The following is a 9,712-nucleotide window of genomic DNA, read 5'->3' on the forward strand; positions in this document are numbered from 1 at the left end:
CTATTGTGAGTTTTGCCTTTTCTTTAATGGAAGGGGATGAATGCATTTGAGGACGACTGTACGGCCACATGAAAAGAATTCACACAACTCATATTTCACTGCATTTTCTGTTTCCTTTTGACTTAAAAACACTGTAAGACTGTAGCAACAGGAAGGGTGACACATCTGAGCTCTTGTTTTTCTTAGTATTCCCCCAAATCGTCCTTAACAGCACAGAAATAACCACTACCCCCCTCCAAAACATGCCCTTCTGACTTTTTTCCATGTGTGGAAAACATCCAATCCAAGCAAAACCCCATTTGGCATCGACTTTACACTGAGCGAGAACGCTTCCTGTCAAAACAACTCAACATCGCATTTCTGTCAACACGCATGTGGGTGGAAGCGTTTTACTGTGACTATCTCACATGATGCTTTTGCTGATCAGTGAGAGAATCCATGCAGGTTCCTGATTAGCAACTCGTGTTCAGGATCAACGAAACATCGTACGAGAACTCCAGTTTACTCTCTGCTGGTGTCCTGACTCGCTCTGTGACGCTAAACACATGTCCGAACAAAAAGCAAACACCGGATCAGACATATTTTTTGCCATTTAAGATTCTAGATACCGCTGTCCGTCACTATCCACGGAACTAAGATAGTGGTACTGATGACAACGTGGACTGACGACAACAAAAAGAGAAAAATATTGGGAATTTAAATGTTTTAAAATGCCACATGTGAGCACAGGGGACATGAAAGCATATTAAAAATTGGTCTTAATTCATATTGTTGCATTAAACTTCCTATTTAACCCCAGGCCATTTGGTTTAGGTGACATTTATTGTTTTTTATTTTATTTTTGAAGATTTCTTTTAATATAAAAAGAGGGCAATTTGTTAAAAAATATGGAACCAAAAATACTTCTCAGAAAATTCATTTAAGATAGTTTAAAAGTCTATAATGAAGATCAACAAATATTTTGCACATATTCTTTCTAAGCATCCAATGGACCCCGAAACACCTTCTACGTATGACAACATGAAAGTCCTGAATAGGGTTAAAGTAACCTGCTGGGTTTTCAGTTCCTAAAGATGCTGGCAGTGCATGAAAACTCTCGCGTTCACTCTTGCAGCTAACATGAATCTTCACCTCAGGTTTATAACAACCATAAAAACACAATAAAAATGTATATTCACTACATGGGACACAAGTTGTCATCCATCATAAACTGGAAAAACACAACTATATATCATATCTTCAATAATATCACATTAATATTATAATTGTGAATCCTTTTAGACATGATAATAAAGCAGGGGAAACCTGAAATTGCAACAGCCGACGTGAGACACAGCAGACTGGATAGCAACCAGTTTTCACCAGTTATGAAGCCGAGTTAATTATTTTTTATCTCTGGACACAACCCTGTTTTATTCTTTTTTATGACACTTTGTTGTTGTGGAAACTGAGTGTCATTTTCGGATCTGGTCCGCACCTTTTGAACTTAAGAAAACCTGATTTGAACATGTATACGTTACTGTTACCTGCACGAATTTTGAACTAAGCTGAAATTTAAAGGCTTTATGGTGCTGCTTTTGAAGTTGGATTGAAATACACTTAGTTTGTTGTTAGTTTTAGTGCAGCAATCAATGCCACTGAATTTTTTTTTTTAGCAAAACAATGAACAATGTAGGTTAAATTAAATTATTTTAATGTCATATAATGCTTGACAGTGACAGAAACAATCACCTCATCAGCAAAATAGCTGCAGATTAATTGACAAACGGGTTAATTAACAAACTATTCAAGCTGTGGTTTGTTTAGCTTCTTGCAACACGACTTGAGGCCGAGTGGAACCCGAGCTGCAATTTCACAACACAGCGAGCAGCACTTCTGCACGAACGGTGGACAAATATGACATACAGCAGGATTCTGACGCACAAGTGGCTTTCCTGAGTATGCAACGCTTTATTACTGAAGGTTCTGATATGCTGGCATTACACATCACTGTAAAAAAACCTGACATTAGCTTGTGTTGCTTTTCCCTCTTAGCCACAAACTCACCACCCACCTCTCTCTCTTTGCAATGCAGCCAAACTAAACATATCAGTTCTTCTTGTTTCATGAAACAGCATCCTTTCCCCCCTTCGTGCACCATACAGCATCATGTTTTCTAGTAAACAACAGTAGGTTTCCCAACAAACGGCGCTCGATGACACACTACACCTGCAATAAAATGCAGAGTCGAGGGCCAGCGGTACCTGTTGCCAGACCTCCCAAGCAACAGTATCACTTGTACCCTAATTATACTATCACCTCAAAATTAGAGGGGTGTTGATTTCCTGATGTTGCAATGCTACGTGTAGCCTCTTTAAATAGCGAGTTTCGGGCTTCGCGGGCCAATTTCGGATCTCAAAACAGCATCCATGGCAGGCGAGTGTGGCTCCTAATAGTCTGTGTTCCCCTCTGCGCTGATTGCGACGCCTAAACAGGCCCCGTCTGACTTCCATCTGATTGTATTTGCTTTGCTGCAGGTTCGCGGATACGTACACAGCTGAACGAGTTTTCGTGCAAAGCGGCCGGCGTCCCGACGTGCCGCGAGGTGACGGGTATTTACGAGCGGCGGGATGAGAGAGCGCTATCAGCAGACTACAGACGGGGGGGCAGGAAGGAAGCCGCTGTAATTAGTTTGCTCTGGGAAAACAAAAGACTCATTGACTTTGTAATGCTATCATCAAGCGTATCAGAATACAGTAGTGGGATAACATCGCGGCAGAACAGATCCCACCCAGGGCACGCTGATGTGCAATGTGAAGGCATCAGTCCGTCGGTCTGTGGCGATGCGGGCCGATAAAAACACGGAGCGAGGCAGCTGGGCAAGAATCAAGAGTGCTGATGTGTTAGAAGTTTAAGACAATATGCTCCCCAATTATCATAATGATTAGTTTCTGTTACTTCTACTCCACTAATTCTCACAAGCAAGTGAAAAACTTGCACCTCCAAATTTGTGGATTTTGAATTTTTGCGTTAAACTAAAACTCACCTATCGAGCGGATTTTTTAAACAAAATAAACCCCTTCATGCCTTAAAATAGCGTAGATGTAACTCCTGCTTCTTTTAGATCAATGAAACTCTTTCCACCCACCCCCGTGTTGCAGCTCAAGCACACCAGCTCACCTACAACCAAACCACTCTTCACTATATTGGTTGACATGCTTGAAACTGAATCTGAAGCAGGCGTTGACTGCTTATTTCAATCATGATGGGTCTTTTTGCATCCATAAGATAAGCCTGAAAACTTTATTTTCACCAGCAGGAGTCTTTAAGACATCATAAATCATCTTCTTGGATTCACTGTAAAAGCTCATGAAAAGTCAGCTTTTTAGAGATATGTCATTCTCAGGACAGCAATGTTAGAATATAATCCATTTGTGTCGACTAAACTACCCAGCAGTAGAATAAAGAGTTAAAATTATCTCAATATTAAACATCTATAGCAGTAAATTGCAACACATGCAGCTGCATGTTAATCAAAAATCATTATATATACAAGTGAAACACTGACAGGTAAAATTGTAAAAGTAAATTTGGCTGATACAACGTACATACTTTCACCTAAATAAGGTTTTGAAAGCAGGACTTCGACTTGTAATGGAGTATTACTATTTTTACTTTGGTAACAGAACAGAATACTTGATGTATCCGGCTCCGAATATGCACAAATGCACACTAGAAAACTCTATACGTTTAATTGTTGATATAAAAGTGCAATTTTAAAAGCTCAACATCTGTCCTGACTGACTGTGTGCAGACTGTGGGTTGAAGCTTGCCATTAGCAATGCATTTAATGTGGCTTTCTCTTCCTCTTTTGCCATCTGCATGTTACTGATTACAATTTGTGTTCATTTCAAGTTCTGCTAAAGGTTTGGATCATGCAGTCATCCAGCCTTTTCTGTGAATTAGCCGAATTTGAGGGGGCACCGTTGCTGCATCCTGGGCTGAACATTCCCAAAGATGATTGTGATTGGTTTAAAGAAGGCCATTATGGTTTTCTTTTGTTACCTCTATGGCAGAATAATAGTGAGATGCATTCTGCACAGTGCTGTGTGAGCACTAGAGAATGATTTGGCTATGAAAAAACTGCTTTAAATCTGATCTTATAATCCCAAATTTAAAAGAAGTTAAATGCAAGTTTTAACAAATTGCACCTCATTATAGGACTAGTTTGACATTTTAGGAGATGTGCTTATTTACTTTTTAGTCAAGAGTTGGATAAGAATTTTTAACCTATTTTAGAAAAGATAATAAAAAAATAATCACTCCACAGAAGGGTCATGTTTTTATTGATAACTGCTAGAATGAATGTTGCTAGAAGATGTTCCCAGTATTCACAAGAAGCTACAAGCAAACTCGCTCATGCTTGCTCTTCACTGTCCATAATACACTTGGGGCCACTGTTGAGATTCATACATCAGTGTTGGTGGTCCCACTGGCCCCAGTGCCTTGCAGCAAGAGAATCTGCCTTCATTTATAGCTGACAGGAGGTGCTGTTCTTTATGCAATACTGGAGCAAACACCTACAAATGCTCTGTGGATGACTCCCCTCAGTGCTGACCCAGAAGGACTTACTGGTTGCTATATGCTTTTCAAGCAGAAGCCAGACCAGTGGATGTAAATATGGTTTTCACAGAATCAGAACATTTCGCTACCAATTTCGTGGCGCAGTCACAACAACAGACCGCTGACGGAGGAAAAAACACAAGCCTTTGCAACCACACGTGTTGCATTCCTTCGAATACCTCGGCGTAACTTAAAATCCAACGAGACGAGAGAAATACTGCGACCATGACTTCCATATATGGTTGGTGTGGTTGGAAGCCAGACTAACGCCGGCTTCGCTGGTTTTAAGCGCAAGAATGTCAAATGAGGCGCTGCCACGAGCTGCAGCATCAGGCCGGACTAACACCTGAACTTCATCCGTATCATCTCAGGCATTTTAGGGATTTCTCAATAACAAGAATTTCCAACGTTCTTCGTCTTTGCATCTCTTCTTTTAGCAGTGGATTTGAAGCAATGACTCATGCTATCTTGCACTGGACCCCAGAATAGCACCAAACTGCCTATAAGTTTTCATTTCAGTCTAGTCATGCCTCGTGTTTTGCCCCTTGTGATTTTGTCCTGATTCCACATAAAATAAAGCAAAGAATGTTGACCTATTTTTTGACCTCTGCATGAAATTCCCCAATCGCTTCCCAGCGACTGCGGAGCGCGGTGACCAGCAGACCACAAAGAACACTCTCCAGCAGCGAGAGAAAGAGTCAAAGTGGGTTTAGGCTTTTAAAACGGGGGAGCTTATAATCTCACGGAGTCACGAGGGGCGTCTGGGAAGCCACTGAACTAGAACAAGGAGTCAACTCAGCCACTGATGGAGAAGGGGGGGGGAGGCCTCGCTGCAATCTCAACCCAGCGGAGAGGCCTCGACGGAGGGGGGGGTAAACAGAGGTGAGTTAAGACGGGTCGCAAAGGTTAAATGTCTCAGGTGAGGCTCGGCGGCTTTGCGGAGTCGCCCTTCTCTTCCCTGATCCCCCTTCCTCCTCGTATTGAGAGCGCGGATCAGCGAGAGCTTCGACGATTCCGCCAGAAGTGTTGCTCGAGCACTCAGGTGGGTTTATATGGAAATGGAGAGCGCCGAATATCAAAGCGCCGCTCTCAATCCCGGCCCGTTGAGTTGAATCGCCGCATAATGAGCTAACAGTTCAAGCGGGATGGCGATGAACTCATTTTTTATTCACTTTCACCAACTTCAAACGGGAGCAAGAAGATAAGAAGGTGTGGGGGGGAGAATAAGACCGGCTTACTCAGCAACCTGCATCTCGTCAAGAATAGCTTCAGCTTGCATTCTCAGTGCACCTATTGTCTAATAGTTTTGTATTTTCTCACTCCTGCTCTCTCAATATGGGAAATATCTGCTCTTTTTTTGCCAGATTCTTGCCCTTTTACCCCCCAAAACACAGGAATTATCACTCCGATCTTAGTTCATCCAAACTGATGGAAGAAAGCATGCCACCGTGCATAAATCATCTCATTGGCTCAGATAAATAAGCCTACCATTGGTCCGACCACACTCAAAATTCCTCAAGCACTCCTCCTGCCCACACAAGAGCCACTGCCGCATTGATGGCAGTTTGCCTGAGAAAGTAAATTCTTCACTTTCCAAACGGGGGCCAAATAAGGCCCGAAGCTCAAACAGCCCCTTTGGAGGGATTTATACATCGGCTGGGTTTCTGTTTTACTTGGAGGGCTAATAAATCCGCCGTGAGCGCTGTGATGGTGGAGAGCGTGTTCCCTTTCCCGCTCTGACATTTTGACATAATGTCAAGTGTGTAATGCGCCATGTTCGACTCGGTGGGAGCGCGTCGCTGGCAGCGGTGTCGAACGCCACCGATGGTTAAAATAATATCTCACATGGAGTTTAAAAAGGTGAGAAAAGTCACGTTGTTGTAAAATAACTGTAAAACAAATGACTCATTCGAAAAGCTGCCAAAAAAAGGAAACTTCATGGGAACGTTTTACCTCTTAAATGTCATTTATCATCCCTAAAAGAGCCGTCGCATTACACCGAAATCCCTTAAAACACACAATCTGCTCTGTTATTTTGTCTGCTTGTCTAAATTTGTAGCCCTGAGAAGGTTGAATCATGAGCTGCTGTTTCAGAGAAGCACCCAAACAGGATGGTGTCCGCACAGAGTCTAAATAATTGTTTTTGTGAAGCACAACACACTGCGTGCCAGCTGTTTCCACCGGCGTCCATCAGCGACCGATAGCTCAACGCAAACACGTCCTTCCCACAAAAACCATCCTGTGACGGCCTGACGAATGACCCAACCATGACTCGACGAAAAAAAAAAACCCTCTTCGGAAGCGTTCTCAGCAACATTAAATCTACCAAGCGACAAGTTCCTGGTCTTCTCGTGAAGAATCCGCTGTCTAAATCTTGCGGATAACACGAGGAGGGGACGTCTTTTTTTTTTTTCACATGCGAACAAAATCACAACCACATGGTTAACACGCCATAAATAAGCATGAAAAAAGTCGTAAGCGTTCGCGTCTTCCCTAAACGGTTCAGACAAAGTATACCACAACATACGGGACGTTATTTACAGTGAGATTTATCACAGTGGATTGCCTTTGTGTTTCAGCTATGTGGATTGCCAGCAAGCTGAGTTTCGTGTCCAACAAAGGCACTGACATTATTTCACCTCGAAACCAACATGCCGATGTCGGGTTTGAGGCTCGGAGGAACTTCATAAAGTGGACGTGCGAGGGGCCAAAGACCATGGATCACTAAGGAAGCAGCTATTTGATCACGGTCAAGCCGCAGCGAGCGGTGAGCGGGCTCTGGCTTTGGCCGCTTCGCCCCTTGTATGGTTACAACTGCGAGCTACAGACGACAAAATACCCCATTAAACAAGGAAATGATGAATATCAGATGTGCAATTGCGGCTCACTTTGGACACAGGTTGAAAACCTCCAAATATGAAAGCCTGCCTCGGAGTTTTATGCAAGAGGGGGGCATGACCGCATATCATAAATGTTAGGTCATTTAATTTGGGTTTCGGTCGTGGGAGAAGTCTAGCGTTTGGCGCAGAACTCAAACCAAAACTCACCTGATTTGCAAAAGCTTCCACTCTTGGGGGAAAGCATGAGAAAAAAAAAAGCACCATTTGCAGCACTTCAAAGGCCCGTCTAGTGTGTAAGCTGAAAACAAGCATGTTTTCATCATTACTGGACTGAGCCAGGGTTGGATGGTGCTGATGGGTCTGTTCCGGACAGTGTTCGCCTATCGGTTCCTGTCGAATTAGGGGCTACAGGATGCTTTTCCTCATTCGACCACTAATTGCACGGCGAGGCGAGAATAAAGAGACGCCGCCAAGCCAAAATCAATGGCACTGGAAGGCGCAATGAAACACTAGAAAATCCGTGAGTTTGCTGCAATTACATCCCAGAAAGCCACGGTTTCTGCAAGTGTAAATCTCAAAAGCAGATTGTTTGTGTTAGCGTGTCGTGAAATTTCCTTTTAATCTAAACTCGCTTTTTGTTTTCTTCCCCCCTTTGCCAGCCTGTCACTTATTGACAGAAATAAGTAAGTGGGGAAGGCCAAGTCTCTACTTAATGCAGCCTTGGCCTCTTGTGTGGTTGCGTGTTAAATGCCATCCTCTCTGGTCACTACTGCTTTTATAACACTTCCCAGCGCATACTTTGGAGCTGACGCAGTGAGAAGATCTTTTTTTTTTTGTACCAGACACACATTGTAAAGCCGGACTATCTCACATCTGAAAAACAACTGGGATGCGTGTCGTAGGAAAATAAACTTTGCATCTGCACAAACATGCGAGAGGAATTCCTTCTTGGATGTCATCCACCTTTTCGAAATTTTTTTAACTTCTCTGAGGGACGAGAGAAGCAGTTCAAGAGGGGAAGCATCACTCTTAGAGAAGCCCTTTTCTTTTTTTTCTCCTTTTGACTTATGAGCAATTTAAAAACTGCCACCACCAGAGCATCACTGTTAGGTAAAGCCTTCAAATGATTTTTTTTTCTCCGCATTCCTCTGTGTTGTTTTGACGGGACACACAAAGCCTCGCGACCTCTTGACCGCTTGTGTTTAACCGCCGCCGTCGTGTTGGCTCGAGGTCAGAGGTGAACCGTCGCCACCGTCCGCCCGCATCCTCTCTTAAGGAAAGCAAAGGTGTCGGGGGGGGAAAGACGCAACATCTTCCTCGCGATTGCCCGAAGCAGGTTGAGAGAAAACACGTGTTTGCCTGCTGCGTTGACCAGTTGCTCTCTCTCTCTACACCGCCACAAATCACCACTGTCATGAGAGGCTCCTGAGCCTCAAACAGCAACTTAAATGAACTCTGCCGTTCCCATGGGGGGGCCCCCTGCTTTCCCATGGCTAGCCTCCATCGGAAAACATGCAGAGAGAAAGAAACTGCATCCAAACTTTTTTTTTAAAAATCCCTCTCTGCTGCAGCTACAGAACCTTCCACTTAAAACATCCACCCTCCTCTATTTTTAAGCCACATCAGAAAGAAAGTTGGAAATGTAGGGAACTTATCCCAACCTCCAAATGGAATACACTGCAAGAAAAAATAAAAATCACCGAAAATCTGCTCTTACCTGCCACTTTTTCTCACGCTCTCCCCTCTCTCTTCTCTCCCCCTCTGCCTTGTTTCTACCTCTGCATTCTCCCTGCCTTCAGACCCCCCCTCTAGGAGAGGGCAAGAGAGGGGAGTACCAAATAAGACACTTTCCTCCTCCTCCTCGTCTTCCTCCTCCTCCTCCTCCTACGCCCCCCTTCGCGCTCAAAACAACAGCAGTAATCCCAAACGCGTGCCTGAGAGCTACCGAACTCCATTCTGCCGTACGTGTGGATGTCTGTGCAGCCTCAGGACCAGGACCAGGATACACTCTTTATACCGCTGGCTTTCGTTTCCTCCCCGAGTCCACTTGCCAAGAATTATTTGAAACACGCTATATAAGGCCAAGAGAGTGGCTTGGGGCTCCTTACGATTCCGGTACCCAAAACGAGAGAGCAAAAAAGGCCGTCCGGGGGCAGACAGTAACTGTATCCCTCCCCTCTCTGTCTGTCTGTTCCTCCCTCCTTTTCCGAGCTGTTGACACATGCTTGACGGAGAGAGAGAGAGAATAAGAATAACTTTTCTGTTCTTGC

The 9,712-nt window shown here is 43.9% G+C and overlaps 1 protein-coding gene across 1 annotated transcript in view; it reads right to left on the reverse strand.

The window, feature by feature from the left end:
- The window catches only part of LOC103376099 (tensin-like), a gene marked incomplete at its 3' end in the record, with an annotated part of 30,034 nt that extends 20,797 nt beyond the window's left edge, over nt 1-9,237 (reverse strand). The window contains exon 1 of the mRNA XM_008306461.1: nt 9,160-9,237. The remainder of the gene's footprint in view (nt 1-9,159) is intronic.
- Between the last annotated feature and the right edge of the window lie 475 nt (nt 9,238-9,712).

Source organism: Stegastes partitus, unplaced genomic scaffold (genome assembly GCF_000690725.1).
Source record: "Stegastes partitus isolate 25-593 unplaced genomic scaffold, Stegastes_partitus-1.0.2 Scaffold3664, whole genome shotgun sequence".
NCBI lineage: Eukaryota > Metazoa > Chordata > Actinopteri > Pomacentridae > Stegastes > Stegastes partitus.